Below are 26,434 nucleotides of genomic sequence, written 5' to 3'. Positions count from 1 at the left end.
AAAAAACAATTGAAATATTAACTGCATATTAAATATTAACATTAATTGCATTAGAACAACACTGAGAATAACAATTAACTGGTTCCATGTTTAATAAATTATCACAAGATAAATTTTTTATGTCAAATCATCAAATGTTTATTCTTTGACATGTAATCTGTAAGTCATTTTTTAAAATTATTTTTGCAAAATATTGTGCAGTATTTCTACTTTGCTGTGAAACCTCCTCCTCAATAAAGACAGTTATGTCTGACATAAAATGACATCAACTTCTGGATTTTTTTTTTACAAAATAATCTTTATAAGGTTCTGGGAAGAATAGATTGTTCTACATTATGTTGTTGTTGAGGGATGCATTGCACACTGTTTCTTCCAGAGACAACCAACAAACTAAACTCAAAAATGAAAGACAAAAAAGATCCACTAAAAGTCCACTCATTTCAGAATTCCTAAACATCTCCTCCTAAAAAAATCTAAACTTTATAAATTCCTGTCTGAGTTGGACCAAACAATTTATGTACCAAGGAAAAAGTGGGAAGAAGATCTCTTGGTTGTTCCCTCTACCGACCTCTGGAAAAACATTCTGGAAAACACTTTTAGCATGAATAACAATACTAACCTCCACCTCATACAATATAAGGTAATTCACAGAGTACACTACAATGGGCAAAGGCTCTCTCTCTCTCTCTCTCTCTCTATATATATATATATATATATATATATATATATATATATATATATATATATATATATATATATATATTATTCCCTTAAATGGGAATAATAGACTCTGAAATCTGTATACACTGTTCACTAAACACTCCTGACAATTACATACATGCCTTGTGGTGATGCACACCAGTCAAGTACTCCTGGCAGCTTGTTATAAATCAACGAAGTCCATTGTTAAAACAACCCATCTCCCCATCCCCATCTCTCTGTCTGTTAGGTGACACATCATCAGTCCATCTAAACAAGAAAGAAAACAGGACTTTTGGTGGTGCTAACCATCGCTAAAAAGACCATTCTGACAAACTGGAAAACAAGGAAAAAGATCATCATCAGTCAATGGAAAAACTTTCTAATGGAACACATAGCAATAGAAAAAATCTCACTATCTATCAAAAACAAATCTCACGAATACGAAAAAACATGGTTAACACTTAACAGCGTTCTCCAACCACCTTAACTACCTCCGGCTTTTATACCTACCAGTGGTGCCTCTACCCGAATGTTCCTGGTCACACGCATGCACACACGCATGCACGCGCACACACACACACACACACACACACACACACACACACACACACACACACACACACACACACACACACACACACACACACATATGGCAGGTATTATAAATAGCTATAGCTCAATTCATTCTCTAAGGGGAACAAGTATTATAATTTGTTTTCTTTTTTTCCTTCTCTTTTTCTATTTTTATGCTTTACATGTTCTATATGTTTTTTTCTCCCAATTTCTACCATTTTTTCTCCTTTGTTTGCTTCTATGTTTGCAGTTTGTTGTCCTCCCTCTACGCAATGACAGCATATACCAAAAGAATAATAATAATACCAGTAAAGAATAATTTGTAATACCAGTAAAAAGAAAAATTGGTCCTCTGAAGAGGAGGGGTAGTGTCGGGCAAAAAAAAACAAAACAGAGACAACCAACAAGTGTTCTGTGGCGTACTTAGCGTCAGGATGTTAATCAGTTAGAACAAGGTGATGTGAAAGAAAATGAAAATAGATTGCACAGGTTTAAATGGAACTTCTTCTTTTATGTAAGACACTACAATTTCAGACAACTCCTTATTGTGAGTAATGTTTTAGACTATCCATTTTATAAGAATAATGTAGTTTTATGTTTTGTATTGTATATATTATATTGTTTAAACATTTATGTGTGTAATATTATGAGATTGTCTTGCTTCTGAGAGATGAAAATGTACAGAAATGTATAAGCAACAGGTTTTCATAAATATGTGTAGTTATTTCTGCACTTAAACAAAATGAGACTCTCCTAATAGTTGACTGGGTACCTACTCTAGGGCTCTGAGATTACTTAGAACTCAGCCTGCAGTCCTCTGCTTACAGGTTACTATTTGTAGTTGTCATAAAAATATTATTGTAACATTTCTATGTTAACAAAAGATGAATTGCTGCTGCCTCATGCTTGCCTAATGGCTGTGGTTTATAGAGTTTGAGTTCAGGGCCCTGAGAGGTGCGCAGATGCTGCAGGCTCCAAATGTTGTAGCAAAGTTCCCAGCAGCCCTTGAGCGGAATCAGTGGCGAGTTGCCTCCTCAGTGTGAAAAAGTGCCCCTCTGACTTTTGCCCTGTGCAATTCTGCACTCCGAAGCTGCTGCTGTCAACTCAGGGCCTGGCCGGGTCTCACTATAGCTGCAGGGAAAAGACTGTGTTTGATAAATGTGCTGTGCACTCTAACACTGGTCCCTTGGATGGGTAGTTAAAGGCCTATGTGTCATTTCTTCCCATAGTGTTAGCGTTTTGTCGACAGGTCATCATCACAACTGTCCAGGGCAAAGTCATTTAGAGGAAATGAAAGCGCGATCCTAGTTATTAACCGCAGGATTTGAAGTTCACAAGCTCCTTATGTGTGAATTAGGATGGTTGGTCGCCAGAGACCTTTGTCATATTCACTGTTGGCTCCTGCACAAGCTGTGGCATGACAGCAGTTTATTCCACTGTTGAGACTTTGAGAAGGGTTGAAAGTGGTGGGGAGGATCAGGGTGGTGCTCTGTCAGCACCAAAGAACAGATTGATTGCTTACTTTGTCAAACCTCTTGGAAATGTGTGTGACATTGAAGGGATGATTCAGTTTTACCCTGAGCGAATCGGTGTCAGCTCTCAGATCAAAGTGAAGCATATCAAAAGCCTAACAACTTCTGGAGATGAAATGGCTGAAACGTCTTTGCTGATTATGATGACTGCTGCCTGTTTTGTTTTTGTGTGTGACACATGACACTTATTAGTGTTTTTGGTGTTAAGTTTTGTGTGTTGTTGTTAATTTGATATATTAATAGTGCATTAAGAGTTCTGTCATGTCAAGTCATGCTTCCATCACATTCTACAACTGGAAGGGCTTTAACAGAAAATCTACTGCAGTAATTTGTTCTATTCCTTTAATGCAGTAGATGCCCAGTCCTCTTCTCAAATGAGTTAAATGTTGGATTTCACAGTGATTAGATGTTATTTGTAAAGCATATTGGAAAAGTTCATGCAGTCTTGAGCAGCCGAATATTGGGGTGATCAGGGTGGAGCTTTATAGCTTCCTTGTGATTTTGTTAGTCACAGGGTATAATATTCCTACCCCAACAATACATTGGAATACGCTTTATATCTTTTTGGTATTCCAACCCTGATGGCATTTTTTGTTTCAGTTCATCCTGTAGTGTTATAATGTTTGGCCACTTCTGTCTTAATGACTGCTGTAAGTGCAGGTAGAAACTGCGATGAATGCTCAGTTCATGGTGTGATTGATAAACTGTTGTACGCTGTTGTAAAAAGAGGCTGTGGTTCTTCTCTTAATGATGTAACTGTACTAGTACTCGAATAGTATATTACCTCTTTGAGGTGTCAGTGTTGGAATGCTGAAATCACTCATTGGAAATTGATTTATATCAACTACATGGATATTTTCAACACAGGAAGATGGAGAAAATGCGTAGACTAACATTTCAATGATATGCTGCGTTTGTGTTTTAATGCATTAAACACAACGTATTACGCTGTGCCGCTCCTGAATAAGCATATTAACCCCTTAAAAGGCCAGGGCCTGTCAGCAGAGCCAGAATTTTACTACATGCTTCCAAAACCTATGAAAAGACTGATTGCATTGATGTCCTTGTAGTTATTGATAAAAAGCCTTAGAATGTGATTTCAAGATGTTAATGTGTGTGTTGCCAAGGACACGTTGTTAACTCATCCAAAATAAGAACTACATCTTTTCCTCAGGATCTGCAAAATGTTTGCGCTCCTGATTTTTGTAGCTTCGTAACATCAGTGCTGTCAGATAGAGAATAAGCCTCCACATGTGCTTTAGCCGTTTCACTGGATATCCGTTCGTTAACTCTTGCGAATACTCAAATTATCAATGTTGTTCAGAATGCACATCCCTAAACAGTACGTGTGAACATTCAAGCATATGCTACAGGAAGTTGTCTGAATAGATTCGCCATATTTTCACTTGTATTATGTACACTACAGTGATGTGAAGAAGTATTTGGCCTTTCCCAATTTCTTTTATGTAGCATTTATGTCACACTTGAATATTTCGGATCATCAAACTACGTTTAATATTGGACAAAGATAACAAGTAAACACAAAATGTTGTTTTTAAATGATGATTTCATTTATTGAAGGACAGATGCTGTCCTGCCCTACCTGGTCCACTGTGAAAAAGTAATTGCTCCCTTAGCTGCTAAATCAAGCAGTTAACCAAATTCAGTTGACTGTTGGGATCAGTTTCACTAGCCACATCCAGGCATGATTACAGTCAGAGTCGTTGAATCGAAACATCACTTAAATAGAACCTGTCTGGCAATGTGAAGCAGTCTAGAAGGTCTCAGAAAGCAGCACATGATGGCACATTTTAAAGACCTTCAAATACAAAGTCTCAAAGAAATGCAAAACAAAATCATTGAAATCTGCCAGTATGGAAAGGATTACAGAGCCATTGCTGAGGCTTTGGGACTCCAACGAACCATAAATTATCCACAAATGAAGAAAATTCAGAACAGCGGTGAGTAGCCGGCCTACCATATTTCACCAAAAGTGCATCAATGACTCATCCAGAAGGTCACAAAAGAACCCAGACAAACAAAAGCCTCAGACTTCACTTGCCTCAGTTAAAGTCAGCGTACACAATTCTACAGTTGCTTCTGCAGGACCTGGACGACTTGAACCACGGATTCTGTTTTCTATCAAAAAATCCTGGAGCAGAATGTCCACCCATCAGTTTGTGACCTAAAGCTCAAGCACAGTTGGGTTATTCAGTAGGACATCCGAAGCCCACAGCAAGTCCACCTCTGAATGGCTCAGAAGAAACAAAACTAAGGTTTTGGAGTGGCCGAGTCAAAGTCCTGACTTGAATTTCATTGAGATGCTGTGGCAAAACTTAAACGAGCAGTTCATGCTAAGAAAAATCCATGTAGCCAAATTAAAATAAGCTTCCTTAAATTTATGAGTTAATTGATCCTCTAATAGTAAGAAAGCTGGCTTGTGCTCTGTTAATTTATATTTTCTTATTATAAGTTTAATTGAGCGCAAGTTTTTTAATTTAGCCAGGGAATTAATGTTTTTAAGTTAAAACTTAAAATTTTTGTACAGTGCATTTTACCAAAACTGAGTGCCCTCATGTCGCTGTGGATTCACATTACAGTGCATATGAACTGCACTTTAGGAATACATGGGGGCAAGAAGAAACCTTACAATTAAAACAATGAACTGTATAAATGCAGTACAGTATTGTGTATCATAGAATTCAACAGTTTGTTACTGGACCTACTTCTTATGGCTTCGATATGAATGGGTGGGCCTAAACTGTGGGAGGCTTAATAAGTGGAGATCAGAAAAAAACTGTTATTTCAAAGCTGGCTGACTTTGCAGCTCAGTTCTTTTATATGGACAGTATATATTACATTTTGAAACTTTAACTGTGTTCATATATGGCATCACAGCATGTGTATATGAAAAAGTGAGGAAAGTTTGGCTTTTAATAATTGATCTTTTCCATTAGTTTGACGTAAATTAATTTTCATTGTTTTGTATGTATGCCCTGTGATGGACTGGTGACCTGTCCAGGGTGTATCCTGCCTTTCACCCAATGACTGCTGGGCTCCAGCTCCCCCTTCGACCCAGAAGGATAAGTGGCTTAGAATATATGTTTATGTGTCTGTGTGTCTCTGTGTGTGTGTGTGTGTATGTGTGTGTGTGTGTGTGTGTGTGTGTGTGTGTGTGTGTGTGTGTGTGTGTGTTTTTTTTCTATGTAGCTAGATTATGTGTCTTACAGCGTGGATGTTGAAGGACATTAAGGGGTTAAATAGATTTAAAATGCCACTTTCTAGACCCTAAAATGAAATCGAAACAATCCCAGCTGTCCTAATCACACATACAAACACACAAAACACACACACACACAGAAAGAGAAAAAGAGAGACATACACACATGCATGCAATATGGCGCACGAGCCGTTTGAGAGTTATTAACTAACATGCATATTCAGCGTCCAGGGAGGAATATGGATGTGTAGGCTGCAGTAAATCGATAACCATTCACATAAACGTCTGGGGCTGTGCCATACATTTCAAATCAGATTAATTGTCTGGTGGGACGGCTTCCAGTTTCCAGAAGAGACATCGTGTCAAGGTTGACGGATAGAATGTTTCTGCTCTCCTTCACAATCAAGTCATATTCCGGTGTATTTAAATCAGATATGAAATCGAATAAAGCCGCACTCTAGATTAGGCTGCATTGGGAGTTTATTGCCTTCCTGTCTGAGTTGAGTTGCTGAGGCTAGCACATAAAGCGGCTACCTGAGAGAGCCAGAAGAAGATCCTCTGCTTTAAGCATAAAACAGCAATGCTCTTTTACGTAGTGAACAAAACATGCCTGTAGTGATGTTTAAAAAAAGACATTGTCTATGGACAGACTTCTCTTGTTTGTTTGATTAATGAGTTAATTAATTTTCATCCTCAGTCATGAAGTGCTGCGAATAGATTTAACACATGCTCGTATCTGACCCGCACACTATGATAATTTCTTCTGTTTCAAGCTGCAAGTCAACGCGATCCGTCCCCTCAGTTGCATTAAGTCTGTATGGAAGGTTTTGACTGTGGCATGATTTTTTTTTAAAGCTAATACATTTTCCGTGAGGTCTAACTAGAACAGCAGTCTTGGCACATAAGGGGACTTGTTGAACTTTGGTCAGACATATTGCTACTAATTGCTGTTAAACCCAAGGTCACCCACTTTTTCTGGACATAATACAGTTTGATTGATCAAGAACAGCTTGACTTTCATTCCATGATTAAAGTCTCCAGCTGCTGGCACAGCTTCGGCCCCCACCGCACACCCCCCCATCCACCTACTCCACCACCCTCCACTATCTTCCAACCCCAGACAGAGGAGCCCACATCGCAGCACACTCACTCACTGCAGCACCCAGACTGCCTCCACCAGCATTTGCATTATGCAGAAGCGGAATGTGTTGTGACAGTGCTGAGCTGGACTAATTGTGTTATTGCTGCATGGCGCAGTCAAGGCCTTAGATAGAGCCTATTCATATGGACAGCGTGGAGCCACAAACCATGAGCCTTACTGTGAAAAGCCGATGTTTATCAGACTGAAAAAACATTGCGTGCTTTAAAAGGAAGGCTGTGTGGTGTATAGTTTGTTAATCACTTTCTCAATACTGATGTGGCAGAACGCTGCAATATCAGTGTTTTCAGCAGATCTGAAACCAATCCTGGTGGCACACCCTGGGGATTCGGGGAGGTAATTTGAATTTTTCTACTTTTTTAGGTGTTTGATAATTAGCAAATAATGAATGTATGAACTTTCCATATTTTTTTATGCGAAGCACCTCATGGACTACGGTGAACATTTTGGTTGCAGAAATGACCACAGGGAAAAAGAGAGATGCTTTGCATATGTGACACTGTGTGCCTTTTTATTCTTAGCAACTTGAAATATTTTGTCTTTGGAATTTGTTAAAATGGGACGAAATGCATGAAAATCTGAAGGGGGGGTAAATTGTGTCCTAATTAAACACACATTCTTGTTCTGTTAGTTTACTATTTCAGATTCAGCTAATTCAAACTCTAATAAGGCAGCCCGGGTGCTTAACTCCTTAAAGTTAAAACTCCTTACAGTGCACATGTTTGTAATATAATGCCAAGTATATCGCAGTTGCAATATGTGGAAAAACTGCAATATTGTGCTGGACATTAAAAAGGAACAGATGTGGTGTTTTGTTGAATCTGGGCCTATTCCTTGAAGAGACATTGTGGATTTCCATGAGTGCTTTACATTTATATTTTGATTTGACATTTGCTGATATGCTCAGTGCCAAACATTTGCTTTTCTCAAATCTTGCTATCCTTTTTTGATCTAAATGAACTGTTTTGCCATTTATAAGACCGAATCTTTCCATGAGCCAAAACTACGGCAGCCCTGTCACCGTAATTGTCTCTGTCAGACACGACCTATTGAGGATGTTACTGTCTCCAGAAGAGAATAATGCTGGAGTAATATAAAACACTAGAAGAGCCTAATGATGTGCCTAAGGTGGCCGTTATGGTAGTTAAGGGAATGGTTTGCAATTATCACGCGGAGTCAGGATGTACCAGAGTCAGCCTCTGCAAAGATGTTACAAGACAGAAATGTTGTAAATTCATGTGCTGCGAGTCACACAGTCCGTGTTAATATCATTTAAAGCTTTTCATGTTATTACACCATATTTGGTGCCTACTGCCTGCATCACTCAAAACGATTTTCTTTTTCCTGCTTATAGTCACTCGGTTCAGCACAGCTCTAACAAACAGATGGGATTTGCAGAGTAAGAAAATATGCCTGGCTTTCAGGCTTGGGAGACAGAGACATGGAGAGCTCTGAAACAACTAAATTATGCACCCACAGAACTGAAGCTGCAGGCTTTATGTTTTCTGAGGAAGGCTGTACTTGGCCATGTCAGCAAAGGACCTGAAGGCTTGATTGAGAAGTAGTGCCACGAATCAGGTTGAAATAAATATTTCCCCATTTGCAGTAGGTTGCTGCATGCATGCAAAAATAATCAATTGGAATCTGTTCAAATGTATTCATGTATTCCTTGCTGCACCTGCTCTGTGCTTTGTAATATTCAGGGATCTGATATTTAGTGCTTCTTGGATGAGACAATTGGTAGGTTAACTGTAATGGAAGTAGGCAAGCTCTGGTATTCTGTAATTTGGTGTGATATTAACTGTAACGTTATCATGCATCCTTTCAAATACCGTCACTGCAATTTATTCAAACAAGCTGCACTTTCTTTATGGTAGTGATGCACGAATCTGGGTTTTCTGGAGTCGACTCCTGTTGCCAGAGTTGACAGAACAGACTCTTTGGCTGCAATTTCGCAGTGCAAGTGCAAGAACCATACATAAAAGGATGTGATGACTAAACATTATAAATGTAGTTTAACCACTTTTAAAGCTTTAATATATAATATTGATATGATATAAATTTGTGTATCAAGTTGTGTCAAATTTTAAGTTTGTTATAGGTGGAGGGTTTGCTGGCACATCGTTTGCAGAATAATGGGAATAGTACTGTTAGAATTTAGCTAACACAGACACATGCTTATTAAAAAATAACATGACAAATGATTGGAGCTGGCAAATGTAATGTAAGATTTAAATTGTTGATTTTAAATTTAATTTTAAAAACTAGTAGCTACAACAGGCCAGCCACGGACTGGTGAACTGTCCAGGGTGTTTCCTGCCTCTGCCCAATGAGTGCTGGGACATGTTCCAGCTCCCCCCGTGACCCAGAAGGATGAGCAGCTTTGAAAATGTGTGTGTGTGTGTGTGTGTGTGTGTGTGTGTGTGTGTGTGTGTGTATGTGTGTGTGTGTGTGTGTGTGTGTGTGTGTGTGTGTGTGTGTGTAACTGCAACAAACAAATGGCATTAATAACAGGTTGGCCACATTTAAAAATAAGCTTTTCGTGACCCCTCACTGGTATTTAGAAGTGCAGATCAACTCCAGGTTCACAGGCTCCAACTTCACTGTCACAGTTAGTCATGTGATGTGTCCATTCCTCAGCAGTTCAGAGTGCAGGTAAACATTGATACAGCTGCACTTTTTCTTCCATCCAAAAAAATGTGGAGACTCATGTCCAACCCCGGTTAGAGGGGGAGAAAATCTCAGAAATCTCAGAAGTCTCAAATTCTGCACTCCAAAACCATAGTAAACATATCCTACATAAGAACACGGTAAGCTCGGCAGACTGTTAACAGGAAATCCTAAGACTTAGCCTTTAAGTTGAAGTGCTCACTGAGAGGTTCACTGTACAGCTGGCGTAAAAATATATTACCTGAATGTCTATTAAAAGCTTCAAATGTCAGCGTGTAGGCTGGAGCTGTGTAGTATTAAACCATTAGCTAGATGATAAATTAAAAAGGGGGAAAGTCATTGGTGTTCTATTATAAATTAAAGTACAGACTTCTGCATTAAGCATGTTAAATCATGACATGTGTGACTGACACTCGTTTCTGATCATATAATTTGAGAAATGACTGGTATGTTCCATTCACTGATTTATACTGAAGCATTTCTTGGCTCTCAGAAAGGGTTGCATTGATCTGTGACAGGGGTTTTCAACTCCAGTCCTAACTGCAGGTAGGCCTATTCATCTGTTTCAGGCACATGACTTTTTTTGTGCTGCACCTCAATGGGAGCACTGGTGAAGAATTAAAAGAAAAGCAAACGCCAGTACTGAAAATACATGAACAAAAATGGTAACTCTTGATTCATATGTAGTTTCAAAAAGTCTTTAACATTTCAGTGGACACTGTGGGTGTCCAGCACACAGTGGCTGTATCTTTTATACTGTTCAGACATGAACATAGTTATACTGATAAAAATACTCCGCATGCTACACTCACCTACACTCTTCGTGACAGGAGAAGAACCCTTTTTGGTCCCATATGGAATGCTTACCAAAAAGGTTCTATATAGAACCATATACAACACATTCTTTATCAATCTGAAGATTTCCCAATGCAATGATCCATGAAAGCATGCAGAAGGTTCTTTGAGTGTTAATAGTTCTATACAGAACCCTTGAAGAACCATCTTTTTAAAGAATTTAGTTTTAAAGGTGTATAGATATGAGTGTTCACTAAAAACTGAAATGTACTGTAAATGCAATGTAAATGTAAATGTTTACAGACTCATATGTAGATGTGTTTAGTACACAGTCCATCCTTCTGCTCTCTGAAATGCTGAGCGTTATTACCAGTAGCTACTGCCGCTGCTGCTTCAGCATTGGATGAGCAAGCAGTATAGATTTAAAGAAAAAAACGTATGTGAATAGGAGAGAGAAAATGTGATATCTACGAATAAAATAAAAAACTGGTGTGGTTAATTTAGCGGTTAGTTGAAATATTTTAAATAAAACCGTTCCTATTCGAACAGGCTTCCAGTTAAAAAAATGTTAGCTCTACTGCACATCTGTCCTGTAATGGCACTTTATTGTCCTAATTATATTTTTGATTTAGTGATTAATTTCTTCTCTTTTATTTAAACCATGTTTTCATTTCCATTCTCATTTACTTCATGTTACTTTTTATATGTTCATTTGAATTATTTTCTCATTTGTTAAGGATTTTGAATGACCACAGTGTGTGAGAGGTGCTGTATAATTAAACTTGCCATGCCTTGCTTTGATGGCTTTTGCACAGTAAATGTTAGTACTAGTTATATTACTGCTTAAACACTAAATGTTGTCATGTCAGTTAGCTCACACAGGAAAACAGTAAAACTTTCTGATAGTTGTTCTTACAGCAAAATGTATGGCACATGGAATATATTTTGAATTTGTAGGTCATTATAATTGTGGCAAGGGCACACAGTGACATCACATGAGACAGACAAATATGATAATTTTGCAAGTGAGCATTAGTAAGTGGATCTTTGTTTTTTTATATTGATCATTTCATTGTCCTTATTATACATGTGTAACCACCTACGCAGCACTATTACTTGAAACATCCGGCATCCATCACAACAGCATGGCTTTGCAGGAGAAGAGTCCAGGTGCTGAACTGGCCTGCCCGCAGTCCAGACCTTTCACCAACAGAAAAAAAAAATTGGCAGATCATGAAATGAAAAATCTGGCCCAGGTCTGTTGAACAGCTAGAATCCTACATCAGACAACAATGGGACAACGTTCCTCTCCCAAAAATCCACCAATTAATCTCCTCTCTTACACACTGCTTTCGAACTGCCACTTATGCAGCAGCTGAACTCAGAGGAAAGCGCCAACCACCAGTTCTGTTGCGGCAGCTAACAGATGCTTGCGCTGATTAGCATCGCATGGAATGATGGGGGGAGAAGGGGGGCCATCCTACTCACCCAGGGAGAGCGAGGCCAGTTGTGCTGTCTTGGACTCCTGGCCACCGATGGCTGTAGCATCACCAGGGATTGAACTCGTGATCTCCTGATGATAGGGCCAACGCTTAGACGGTTGCGCCACTCGGGAGCCCCTGTGATATAAAATTTTTATATCGCCGCATGCTAAATGGAAGCTTGGTATTCATGATGAAAACTATGATTTGAAGATTCCTCAGTTATATGCAAGTCTTGAAATCAGAAAGGCATTGTAGCTGAAATGAGGCATACACTGGAATGCCACTTTAAATGGAGAGTCACTATTCTTCACCCCCTTCAAGAGTCCTAATAGACCCTTATCACCAGCACTCGTACTATCACCTGGCCTAAAGTTCGTTCAGTCATAATCCATTCTTTGGGCAACTTGTTCGGACTGGGAGATTCAGGGCCATTAAAGCCAGGCTAATTTCTCATTACACAACTTCACAGGACACCAACTCATCATAATGGACTGCTTGATGAGCAGGTAAAACTCCCACTGCAAACCTGCTGCAGAGGTTAATTTGATTCTCTCTCTTGTCTAGAGGTTACAGGACACTCCAAACTAGGTTTTCATCTTTTCCATCTGTAAAGCTACTTCCAATTTAAGATCCATCTGCGCTGCTGGATTTCAATTTCTGACCCAGTGGAGCTGAAAGGCAAGCAGGTGAATCATCCACCTTCCCTGGCAGCCTTAAGTCCCCCACTGCCACCAACCTTGGTCTTAATCCAGGACCCGGATCCAAAGTGACCTGCTTCCCCACTCGTTGTCCTGCCGCATTCAACATACAGCTGCACGATTGATGATTTCACTAAGTCTGGTGGAATCGTAAGGAAAAGGGTTTGGCCTGAGCGCTGCTCAAAGGATATGTGACTTTATAGGAGAACCTGGTGGATCTGCCTCAGTACTTGCCATGATGGCCAGATGCTAGAAGTATGCTTGGTTTTTGGTTGTTCAAAGAAATTGAAAACCCTTCCACCCTAAAAGAGCAGCTATTCCTGGAAAGTGCACCAAAATTGGTTCTGAAAGCCATCAACCTAACTGAACCTCTATCACAAACCTCATCAGCATCTGGCTGAAAATCTCATCTCTCAGTCTATCTCCATTCTGAGACCTGCCTCATTCCCGAGTCTGGGAAATGACACCATATTGTTTATGGTTACATGATTAAATTAAAATTAAATTCCACATGGACTGTGGCACTGTGCAGACATCTGGTTATAGCAACATAATTTTTGAATAACAGCATGGTTAGGCAGCAACAAACTAGCCCAGTTCCCAGCTTTTTTTATGCATTCATGTAGGCATTAAAATGACTTTATCACTTCACATACTGTACTGTAATTGTAATGATGAATTAATTTGCTTTTTAATTTATTTATTTATTTATTTTTAATATTAATTTAATAAAGCTTTAAATATCTAACTGCATAGTACATCATGAATTAAAATAATTTAGCCATCACATTAAAGCCATTTGAGCTTAATGTTTAAAAACATATACAGTAATCACAGAACTCATCTAAACAGATTTATTTAATTTCTCCATATTAAAGAACATGAATATTTCAACACTGTAGCATTTTATCGAGCCTGAAAGACTTCTTCATGCAAGTGTTGTGATGTCAACTTGAACCACAGCCAAAGTTTACAAATTAAAATACATAAAAAGGTTACAAACCAAAAACAAAAACACAAATGCTCTTTTCTTCATTCATATTTCCATGTTCTCAGGGTGCATCATTTTATCCCACTCTTTGTGCTATAATTGGTTTCTTTAATTGCTTCTCAGCTTTTGAATGCTAAACTCTTGCAATGCTTATGAATACTTATGAAGGTGTAATACAATTAGCATGTGTTAGCCTTTATATATTGTACAAAAAGAAAACATAACAAAGAGACAATATCAAAGCCATTATGCTTCACTCAGTTGTAGTGCTAACATTTTACCCCACAAAAACCTATTGTTGACAAAAAACAGTGTATTAATGAATATTGTACTATATCGTTGCATTTTCCAGAAATATAAACAAGTTATTAGACTAGAAAAGTATATGATTAACAATTTTAGCCATTCAGCTCCATTCTCCGTTCTCATTGTGAACGGAGCCATCACTGGGCCATTTATATGGATACACTCAAATAAAATGGGAATGGTTGGTGATATTAACTTCCTGTGTGTGGCACATTAGTTTACGGGAGGGGGAAAACTTTTCAAGATGGGTGGTGACCATGGCGACCATTTTGAAGTCAGCCATTTTGGATCCAACTTTAGTTTTTTCAATGGGAAACAAACAGGAAGTTAACATCACCAACCATTCCCATTTTATTTGGATGTATCCATATAAATGGCCCACCCTGTACTGCATGCGGGCAGTATAGAGGCTCTGATGGTATCTTCTCAACCATAAACTTCATTACTGGTGTTACTGGAACTATCACCCCAAAACAGCAGATGGCGATAATGGCAACAGTGCCAACTCCTCTTGGCCACCTCAGTCTAGGTATCACTGAAGAGGTGAGATTCACCAAAGGCTCAGAGCCTGAAAACCTGCAGTTACTTTGTGAGTTGTTGATTGTAATTTCATGTCCTGTCTTTGTAAAGTCTCACAAGATACCATGACTATCCCATGTGGTTTCTGTCTTGAGAGCCATGAGCCCAAAAGAAGTGTCCTCATATCTTTGAGGTCTAACATCATTCAAACTTTGGAAACTGCACAGGCCCTGTGTCAAATGAGGTTGTCCCCCAAACAACAGTCTGTGAGACAGTCTATTACACCGCAAATAGAAAAGATGCCAGGTGTCCAGTTCAAATAAGCAAAATAGGCAAAGAGGGACATTTAAGGAGGTTGAACAGTTATATCTAGCCTGTTGTTCATATATGTGCATGTATGTATGTGTGTACTACAAGTGCCTACATTTGGCATATTTTGAATAAACAATGGTCAGTTTGGGTCATAGCAAAATCTTCATTAAAAATGAAATAAAAACAAAAGACTTTGGCCTATGGATTTGTTGAGATTTTTTAATATGGCCCTTTTATTGTTTGAGTAAACCCCTGGCACAGGCTGTAAATATGCTACATTTCATGACTTCCCTAAACACTATTGACACCAATGGAAAATAACTGATTTATTTTCTTTCCTATGTAGCATAGAATGGTGTTATCCCTGGTCCAATACCACGAACCAGCTTGAACTGTAGCTACAAACATCTATGTGAATTATTACAGTATGAATCTTAAATACTCCAGCTCAAATGCAGACTATCTCCAGCTCCCATACTCTATTACAGGACTTAGGAAATAGTAGCATAGTGATAAACAGTGCAGTGAAAAAAGATATTGCATGTCCTGTTTTCAAGGTACTAAAAACTGACCTAGGTGTTACCTGATTGAGCTTTTATGAATTTTAAATACAGCAATTGTTTAGCTACCTTGCAAGCCAGGTTTAGCTGGTCTTTTGATTACTAATTTTAATGAACATTTCCTATGTATTCCTAAAGTCTCCATGCATTCTATTCTGTTAATGTATTCAATGTATCAGTGTTTCCATACTGCTCTGATCTACTGATTTCAAAGAAAGTTTAACAACATTAATAGCTTCAGCTTTAAATAATGGCTTTGTTCATATCCATATTGGCCTTTTAATTCAGAGTGCATTCTAAATGGAAGTCCCTATTCAGCTGCACTGGAAATTGATTTTGTATAGTTTCTGAATGTCAGATGAGATTTAAATTAATTAATGTCAAATGAGTCATTTGGTCAAGTATTGACGTGCATTGAATGTGTGTATTAGGCTTTTGTTTCGTTTCAAATGTGCAATTAGCTTTTTTTTTTTTCCTCATGAGTTCCAGGCGAGAGGCGTTTTTCACACTCTGAGAGCTCCCATCTTTTGCTTATTTGAACCTGTAATGATGTTTGTTATAAGGAGCATTTGCAGCATCGACAGAATTGATGAACGATTTAGAGCCTAACCAAGTGAACAGTTAGTGTGTACAGTTTAAAAGTCTTGATTAGACAGTGCTGCTGCGGAGCGTCGATGTTCTGATCGTAGCGGCAGCAGAGTCGCAGTCTTCATTTCCCGATCTGTGAAGCAGGCTTGTGATGTGATCTGCATTCGTTACAAGTTGTTGATGTTGTTTTTGTTGTGGTTGGGTTGGGGGGGGTGGTGGTTATTCAGTGACACTGTCCTTTTCCACTGGAGTGTCCTGTCTCTTCCAATTAACACTCAGTGCTGACTATAGAAGACTTGCAAATTTGGCTGCAAATGAGACGACTTTCTTTTGGAGCTGTCAGAGACATCACTTTTGCTTTTTTTATTGGAGGTATATTGGAATAGTCTCCTAGGTGCTCGCTGTACCAGTTAAATGCTAGGTTTGCTTTCCTTTTAGAATTCTCTGCATTTTCTTTAAGGTGTGTTCTGTTAGTAATCTTGGCTGATGTTGCACAGCTTTCTGTCACCAAAGGAAAAAGTAAACAAAGGCTACAGCTGGAGTGGACCGCCTCTGTATATGTACATTCAAGGCTGTGTGTGATTGAAAATGTCCAGCCACCTGTTTGCTTTTTTCTGTCTTTGCTTCTTTTTTTCTCACTGCATGAATTTTATATCTGTTTTCATTGAACATTATTAGTCCAGTAAAATGGCTTGTCAGTTCATCCTAAAAAAGGAATTAATTGAAGCAATTGAACTAGTTTTATTGAACTCAAAAATTCTTTGATTGAAATAATCCTTTATTCAAGGTATTTTTAGGTTGAATAAAGCTAGATAATTGGCCACATTGTTTTTTTAGCTTGAATTGACAAATTTGATTTAGGTTGATTTCAAACTTTCAACATTTATCTAATTAAAAAAAGTAGAACATTTGTAATTGTATCGCTAATTAGAAACACATTTATAGACAAATTGCAGTAATTAGAATTTTGTTTCTTCTTTTTTTTCTTCTTCTTATTATTATCAAGGGCCATCAAGTTGATTTTGACTCCTTGCAAGCATAAGGATAGTATTCATCCAGAATATCCTGTTTGGGTCTGTAGGCTTCTGAATAGTTGGTTTATGATTCCTCTGATTATGTCTGTCCATCTTGTAGTTCTCTAGTCATTCTCTTCCTCTTTTACCTTCAGCTGTTCCAGTAAAGGTATTTTCCAGTGAATGGGTTCTTATGATAATATGTCCAGCATAAAATAGCTTCAGTTTGGCTTGATTTGGTCAAAGATCCATTTGTTTGTATTTTTTGAAGTCCAAGGTACTCACCAAAGTCTTGGCTAAGATCAAAGTTCAAAGGCATCAGTATTTTTCCTGTCTCACTTGTTTATTGTCCAGCTTTCATTTCCATAGAGAACCACTGAGAAGACCTTCTTCTTGTTTTGCCAGGTGCCAGTCTGTTGTGCTTCTTAAGTGCTGGATCCTTTATTATTAATAATTGATCCAACTAGACAAAAGCTGTTCACCATTTCCGCATCTTCTCCTCCAATGGGAAGGAGAATTAGGGTAAAACTTGTTAAAAAAGGAACCAAGGAACCAAATGCCTTGTGGTACTATATAGAGCTCCAACTGATCTGCTGAATTATAAAAGTATTGATTATCTGTGTGATGCTTAAGATGCTCAAATATTTATGTACATGTTCTGAGGAGCTTTCTAAAGACCTGCATGTGGTGATGCTTCACGTGTCTCAGAGAAAGCAACCGGATTGCCTTCACCCTCTTAGCCTGTTAGCATCTTCTGATAGAGGAGACCTAGCTAATGGTTGGAATTAGCCACAAATAAATTGGGGAGAGCATTTGGTTAAAAGAAAATAACCCTTTAATCAAGTGGGAATGCTTTCCCTGTCATCTAGCATGATGTCTCCATGTGTGTGTAGTCTCCCTTACTGGAGATAATTTGTCCTGGAATAAGCAAACGCAGGAAGCCATTTCTTCAGTACATCTTGTATCCACTTTTATCTGTTCTTGGTGATGCTTGGTGGGCTTGCCCTGTGTTCCCTAAAATGAGATTTTCGTAGCTAGCATGAATGCCAGGTGAATAAACATTGCTTGATAGACATCAAAAGGCTCAAGGGTGTGCGGCTAGAGGTTAAATCTCTCATCTGCTTTTCATCAGTCTCTTCAAAGAGAGAGTATTTTTCTGGCTAAAAGGTGCTGGTGGGGAGAACTAGGTCGCCACTGGAACACCTGCGACTCCTCATAGAGCCCTCCCGAATCCCACATTCTTCAGGTGCGCTTACTGACTGTAACAAACCAATGCACAAATGCACACATGTATCTATACCAGGTTCACCGTCAGAATGAAGATATGATCTAGTAATACCGTGTTGTGCTTTGCAAAATAAAAGGAACAGTAGATGATTTTTTTACTGACCAGCATTCTGTGGAAGAATTGATGCATGCATGTTTTTTTGTGGATTCAAGGCAGTTTTGAAAAGAACAATGTTTTCATTTCAGCACTCTGTGCTAATCCTGAGATTGAATATGCTCTGTTATCAGAATGGCAGGGAATCCAGAGAGGCTTGTGTTCAATGAAAACCATACCCTTTCCCCTAAGTTTATCTGAGAATGCTCCATGTGGTTTGGTAGATTACACTGGCATTCAAATGCTCAAGCAGAGCATGCTGTAAGGGTTTAGGCTGGATGGTATATATTGATTTGTGCAGGTTTTATGTAAGGGTGAAGGAAGTCCTGAAGTCAAATGTTGCTTGGCCTTTTTTGAGACAAAGCAGTGACACATCATCGTGACAGGATGTGCCTGAACACTCATACTCACACTTCCATGGTGGCGTTAATTACTTTAATGTCCTGGTTCCACTTGTGAGCAAACAAAATAGCACAGCAGAGGGAGCAGTGTGTGTGTGTGTGTGTGTGTGTGTGTGTGTGTGTGTGTGTGTGTGTGTGTGTGTGTGTGTGATTTAGTGCCACTGGTGAGATAGACTTGGCACGCTGTATGAGGCATCAGTAGAGGAATACAAGACACATTTAGACTGTAACAGTGCATGGCTGAACATGTCTGTAGAGCTGCCCTGATACTAGTTTCTTAAGACCGACAGTTTCATCCTATGCTGAGCACAGAACTAAGCAGAAGTGGAAGCATTTTTTGGCAGGTGCACCAAGAGGTTTTTTTTTTAATTTGCGGTCTGGCCGATGAAAACAAACTCTTAGTGACAAACACCTTTGCGGTAGTTATTCATCATAGTTACATTTGATTGACACATTCGTCCCACTTTTTACCTGACGTCCCATTTTTGTTGAACTCCCCTGGAGCCAGGAGTTATGGCAGAAGAACAACATCACAATATTACAAAACATTTTCATAATACTATGAAAGATAGATATGTCACTATCTTTATTTTTCTGAAGTCTACAGTGTCGGAAAAATAAATTGCTGGAAAAATACAAAGTAGTGCCACATTTAAAAATAGCATAAAGACTATGAATATAATTACTTCTGTTCAACATTACACATATTGTACTGCACGTAAGCCAATTAAGCAGGACTAATTATGCTTTGTTTGCAATCAGATATGCAGTTGGAAATTGGTTTTATGGCACTGATTTTATCCGCAAAATGCTAAAAAAAAACATATTGCGTGTAACGGGGAGCGAGCCAACACGGATTGATCGGGGGACAGACTTGACAAACAAACAAGACTCAAACAATAGACAACATCCCAAACAACAAACTATCAGAACGATCAAACAGGCTTACAAACATGCAAACAAAGACCAGCAAACACAAGGGGCAAACACAGGGTTAAAATACAAACCAGGATAATGAGGGACAGGTGGGAAGCAGGAGGAAACAATCGGGGTGGAGCCATGAAACAAGGGCAGGACTGAAAACCAAAACAGAAGCACATGGACAGGGCTGGGAGGGTCCAATCGTGACATGACATAATCTGTCAAGATAGAAATAAGAATTGTCATATTGCCCAGTATATAGGGTGAGTATATATACTCATTTGAGTGTTTCTTCATATTTTCATGTATGGTCATGGCCATAGATATCAGCATCCTTGCAGTGTTTCTTGCAGTTACCTTTCAAATAATATAATTTACTACAAAAACAGTTGAAACTGTCAAAAGAGGCTTTCCACCATTTTTAATGCACTTTTAATATTACAGTACTTACAGTACTTACAATACTACAGTAACATACAGTACAGGAACATTAAGATCTCTGGAGGTGATATTGCCCTTGCTTTTTTTTTTACTGTTTTGTTTCTCAAATCCTCAGATAATTATTTCTGCTTCCTTTTTTTGCTCAGTGTGGTACACACAGACACCACACAAGTTGATCTAACCTTTCTCGATTTAAACTGGTTAAATCTATAATTTCTATATTCCCTACACCTGTCACTTGTCAAAAGTGTGTTTAACTCTAAACGAAAAAGGTTCACCTGCTTGAAATGATCTCTTGATCATTTGTTCTGTGTGGAATAAGATCAGATTCAGCTTTTTTCTCACCTTTTTCGTGTTCCGGTGCGCACAAAGCAAATGCACACGTTAATATGTGAATGCCAAACCATTTTAATTTCAGCAGTTGTTTGGAAGAACGGGGGCATTATCTGGGTAAACAGTATTGTTTCTGGCCATGACTGTTATCATATATTCACCCTTCATGTATTTTTTTTCCTTTGGCAGATTTTATTAAAGAACAGCACAGCTATTGGTGTTAATCTGGGTTAACAGTAATACATGTCATCCTGAACTGTTCTTTTTTTTGTATGTGTCCTGTGGTGTCACCTCTTCTCCTGTTCTCCACCATTTCACTTTCTCCAGTCAGTACCATGTTGGTTTTTCACATGTTTCACATGTCAGAGATGGCAAAACAACATCCTTGTAGCTGTTACAAGGCTATATAAAGTCGCACTGCCAGTGGGGAGAAAGAATACAGAACAATATACAGAATCCATAAAATGGTCTTGATTAGTCAAAAAGAAAAACAATGCAGACCAAAACAGTGTAATTTGTTTTTTTTTTTTTTTTTTTTTTTTTTTTTTTTTTTAAAGTAGACAAGCAGTGTGTTCTGGCAAAAAGAGGCAGCACAAGCAAGCTTTGAAAAGCCATGCTCGCAAATATAGTGAGGGTTAAAAAGGCAACTATCTAACACTGTGAGGCACAACTATGAGGCAACAATCAAAAAGCTAATTTTTGCAGAAGAACAATCAAGTTATTCACCAGCTGATGCCACTAGGCATGCACAGGAATCAGCTAATATCAGACACTTACTGTACTTGAATGCTGCTGCTACATCTGTACCAAAAAATGCTAGTAAAACTTTGGACCCCTTCTGCCTTCAGAACTGCCTTAATTCTTCATGGCACACTTTCAACAAGGTGTTGGAAACGTTCCTCAGAGATTTTGGTTGGTTATTTGAGTTCCTGTTGCCTTTCTATCATCTGGAACCAGTCTGCCCCTTATCCTCTGACCTCTCACATCAACAAGGCATTTTCATCCACACAACTGACCGCTCACTGGATATTTCCTCTTTTTCGGACCGTTCTCTGTAAACCCTAGAGATGATTGTGTGTGAAAATCCCAGTAGATGAGCAGTTTCTGAAATACTCAGACCAGCCCTTCTGGCACCAACAACCACGCCATGTTCAAAGCCACTTAAATCCCCTTTCTTCCCCATTCTGATGCTCGGCCTGCACTTCAGAAAGTTGTCTTGACCACCTCTACATGCCTAAATGCAGTGAGTTGCAGCCATGTGATTGGCTGATTAGCTATTTGTGTTAACAAGCAACTGAATACCTAATAAAGTGGCTGGCAAGTGTATGCTGCAAAGTAAGAAGAAAGTACTGGAAAGTACTGTGTTTGTTTCATGTTTTCATTGAGCTTGGGGTTAACTAAAAAAAGAGCATCCCAAAAACAGGGCCTCAGACAAAAAACCCTGGGCAATAATGTAAATTCAGATATTTTTTGTGTGATCCAAATTCAGTTATGAATTACCACATGTGAGTGTTACGGAGCTTTATTCTGTAGCTTGCATTTTTTCTGATGGGAAAGAATTATATTATGATTACCATGTGGGCCAGTTACTAATGCGCCTTCAATTATATTGACTATATCCTGCGCAGGCACCATGTAATACTGTTAACATAAAGTGGTTCTCCCTGTTTATTTGTTTGGAAATCATGATATTGTCCATCTCACAATCTTTACCAGACTAAAAATCTACATGATATTTCCATTTGCTATGCAGAACATGTAGATGTGTAGTTATTTTGTATAATAGTGTTTGTATGATTAAGCAATATGTTTTCTGTTGTATACATTTCTGAACTCAACATAGATTAGAATCTCTATATGATGGGAATGTTGAATGAAATGCATAACAATGAGGGGAAAAAATGCCATGTGAAAGAGAATGAAAAAAGAACAATTTGCATAACATCACCACTTTTTAAAATTACATCAATATTCAATAATGTCAATCATCAGCTCAAGGCCATCTGCCAATTTGGCTGTTAAAGAAATCTGAATCAGCCATAAATAAATCATGATTGGTGCATCCTTCGATGCCACTCCTGAAGGTCATTTCATTTGCACAGCAGATCTGTGGTCTAGCTGCACATCAGTGAATTTGCACTTTATTAACAGGCACTGAAGGTTAATGAATATTTGCACGTCTTGTAGTTCTTTGATGGTCAAACTTGTGAGTTGCTGAGTGGCATTAGTACCCAGAGAGACACTTGAGAGTTGGAAACTAAAGGGAAAATGCCTATTGCGCATAACTCAGCTATTATAGTTAGAGTTATGGACCTCATTGACTGAGGAAGATGACTGTTTTGGACACCATCTCCATCTCGCCATTGTTAGGTCTGCAGAGCACAGCTAGATGATAACATATACAAGACCAGTGTTTATCATGTAGGCCACGAGCCTCTTCGCAATGACCTTTTAAATTTCTTCCTGAATGGCATATAAATGATAATTGTGTGTATCATCGCATATTATTATTGATATAAACTGTATTCATTCTCCATAATGACATTCAAATAAACTACAAGCCCTTCTCATAATAGGAAAATCAAAGAGAAGAAACTGATGTTTCATGGTAAAGAGAGAATTTGTAATAAGTGTTTATGGGGCTCTAATTAAGTGTGTAATTAAGTGTGTAAGTACTGTGGAAAAGTGTTGCCTAACAAGTGCCAAGACTTTGAGGTGTTGAAATGACAGAAGAAGATATAAATGAGTGTTAGTTGGGATGTATTTGTGTGTTTATCTGTGTGAATGTGTTCTATTTACTAACTTCTGTTAAACAGAGAAAAGGTGAAATATGTGAAAGACCCTCACACTGGCCAAGCAGTAGTTGCGTGTCAAAAGGTGGTCAACCCTTTCATAATTACAGAGAGGAAAGGAAAAGAGATGGCAACTGCACAAGGTCTACATGACTTTCCTCATCGTGAAAATAATCACAGAAGCATCTAATAGGCAGAGTTCTCACCAGAAGGTGATTGCACTGATACTTGAGCAAGAGCAACTCATGGGTTCCAAGGTCTTAAGGTCCTGGCAGTCAATAGGAAAACATGGCATTTGATTCATACCTGCTCGGACATCTTTGTCCATGAGACAGTGTACAAAACTTTGGCTCCACATGTACAGAAGTGGTGTCTGGAGAGCAGCAGTCTATCTCAAGCTTGTTCTCAAGCTCTTCAACAACAGCATTGCAAGAGACAGAAGATGCTGCAGACTTGCCGATGATCAAAAGAACTAGTCCTGTATTTGACAGCCTTGCATGCCTCTCCTCACATAGTGATAATAAAAAATGTTCAAGTTTAGTGCAAGAGATGAATTGTGGGAATATTCTACAGGAAATGAACTGAGCATACCATAAGGAGAGGCTGTAAAAGAAAAGCCAGATGCCAACATACAAGGAACTGAGTTGCAAAGCTTTTTGCAGATGGTTGATGTGCAGGGTAAAGGCGCTAATCTAGACCCCAGGTCCTGGAGTGCCCTCTGCCCTGCACGTTTCTGTGTTGTCCTGGTGCAATAGACCCATTTCAACTCAGGGCTTGTTAATAAGTTGATTAACTGGTTCACAGGTGTTAAAGCAAGGAAAACACCAAAATATGCAGGAGGATCAAGGTCGTTTTCATTTTTTCCAATTACTTAAAATGTAGTCAATCTGTCAAGACATGTCTGGCATCCAAATTTTGCTCCTTTAGTTAGCGTTGGAGATACAAGGCTAACTTTACTAACAAACACTAGAAGTCAGTAGTCACCTAAATGTAAATACATCCCCTGAACCTGCTCAAACCACATCAAGTTCTTCTTTAAGGCTACACAGACTTGGCAATGTGGTTTAAAAGAAAGTATCACTGACTGTAAACTCTAAAAGTCAACACATCAGAACACATCAGGCAGCAATCTTACAGTCTCCTTCAGTCTCACGTGTGTGTGTGTGTGTATGTATGTATGTATATATGAAGATCTTGATGTGGTTTGAGCAGGTACAGGGGATGTATTTACATTTAGGTGACTACTGCCGTCTGGTGTTTGTTAGTAGTTAGCCTTGTATCTCCAACATACACATTTGGAATAACATCCTAGTTGAAAAATGTAAATTTGGTAGATATCTCCTTTCTGAAAATCTGACTTGAGTCTGATTTCTGAGATTAAAAGAGCACAATCCTTTGTCAGGAAACATATTTGAAATCTATGAATTTGCACAATTCTGGGTTTATATTATTGAAAACATTGATTCCAAACATAAGAGCTGGGATTTAGGTACATGCCAGCCTTTTAAATTTCAGAAAGACAGATTTGGTCACTTGTCATTCACTGCTGCCCTCCAAACGCTGGAGTAAAAAGATTGTCTTTTCTCTTAAACCATCACTTTGGAACAGACTTGCTTGCCTGAGAAAAAAGAGTGGAGCTACGTGTTTAAACAGTCAAGCTATGGATGTGCAGTTCAAAAAGAGTGCAGATAGAAGCTGTCTGGAATTCCTCTCGTTATCACACCTCATTTCACCTTCAAACACTAAAGATCTTTCCCAGTGCAGCAAACTTTCCAACAACGTTTTGCATGTGCTTGCGTCTCTCTGAGACGTCACCTTTGTAGAAGCTATTGATCTCTTCTCTCATTATCGCCCAGACGACTGAAATAGCAGCACGCACCTGTTTGGCGCTTGCAGCTGAGAATCTGCTTGTTTGATTTTGGCGTTGAGTTTTTAGGCAGTGACTGTTACTTCGGTGTAAAAACATTTATATGTGGCTGTTGATGATGCTCTTGCATGGGCCTCTGGGATAAATGACATTATCTCTATATTTGCTGTATATCCCCCTTCATGTTCTCCTTACTTCTCTGCTCAAAGGAAAGGAAGAATGCGGATCTTGCTGCCATCCAGCAGGAGGTACACACTCTAGAAAATAAAGGCCCCTGGATAGTTCTTGGCTTGGGCATATGCTTCTAGGGAAGTAAAACTTTTTATTAAGTTAGAACCTTTGCATTACGATGAGGTTCTTTCAACTAGGGCTGCAACAACAAATCATTTAAATGGATGACATCAATATATAAATAAAGAATAGGTGGCAACACATCTTGTTATGTGTTAGTTGGCTTGACAATCATTATGCTTTGCACCTGACGCTACATCAATTCATCAAAAGATAAAAAAAGGTACAAAAACTGTTCAGCCAAGCTCACCTGGCACAAAACTGTTAGGTTTAAGTATCTGAGACCAAACCTATTGCAGCCATGGCAGAAGCTCAGCATGGTGAGTAACTAAGATACTAAAACTGTATGGTGTCATTGTCTGCTGTTCATCTAGCAAGAAAAATACCCAACATTATATTAGCTGGTGGAATAGCCAGTGCAATGTAGCTGAAGTTGTCAAGTAATCTGGCTTAAGTTACAGATCACATATCTTTAAAACACATGACAAGTTTAGATATTAGAAATATACAAACTACCGGCTAAACCATTTCAGCCATTATTTTGCCCTTTATGGAGCGCTTCAGTTCTGTCCTTCAGACTGAAGGATTTCTGGAATAAAAGCCTTATTATTTAAAGCAGTGTTATTTTAGTAGGGATTTAATTGTGTTATTGTTTTTGTACCTTTCACACATATTTTAATGAGCAATGCAGAAGATCTGAGCAAAAATACCAATAATGCTTGTATTTTTGTATTGAAATTACATGCTGTGTATAACATTACACATTCAGTATGGTAATACGTGTAATATGTTAATTATTGACTAACTCATAATTGACTAACTCATTTTTATTATACAGATTAATTAAGATCACACTCTTGGCACCTTTATTTTTAAGAATGCAGC

General features: G+C 38.5%; 1 protein-coding gene across 3 annotated transcripts in view; it reads left to right on the top strand.

Moving 5' to 3' along the window:
* The window catches only part of sdk1a (sidekick cell adhesion molecule 1a), a 316,953-nt gene that overhangs the window by 42,540 nt on the left and 247,979 nt on the right, over positions 1-26,434 (top strand). The window lies entirely within an intron of this gene.

The sequence above is a fragment of the Pygocentrus nattereri genome, chromosome 27 (assembly GCF_015220715.1).
Source record: "Pygocentrus nattereri isolate fPygNat1 chromosome 27, fPygNat1.pri, whole genome shotgun sequence".
In the NCBI taxonomy this organism is placed as follows: domain Eukaryota; kingdom Metazoa; phylum Chordata; class Actinopteri; order Characiformes; family Serrasalmidae; genus Pygocentrus; species Pygocentrus nattereri.
Note: the sequence above shows the minus strand (reverse complement) of the source record. Positions and strands in the feature narration are given on the sequence as shown.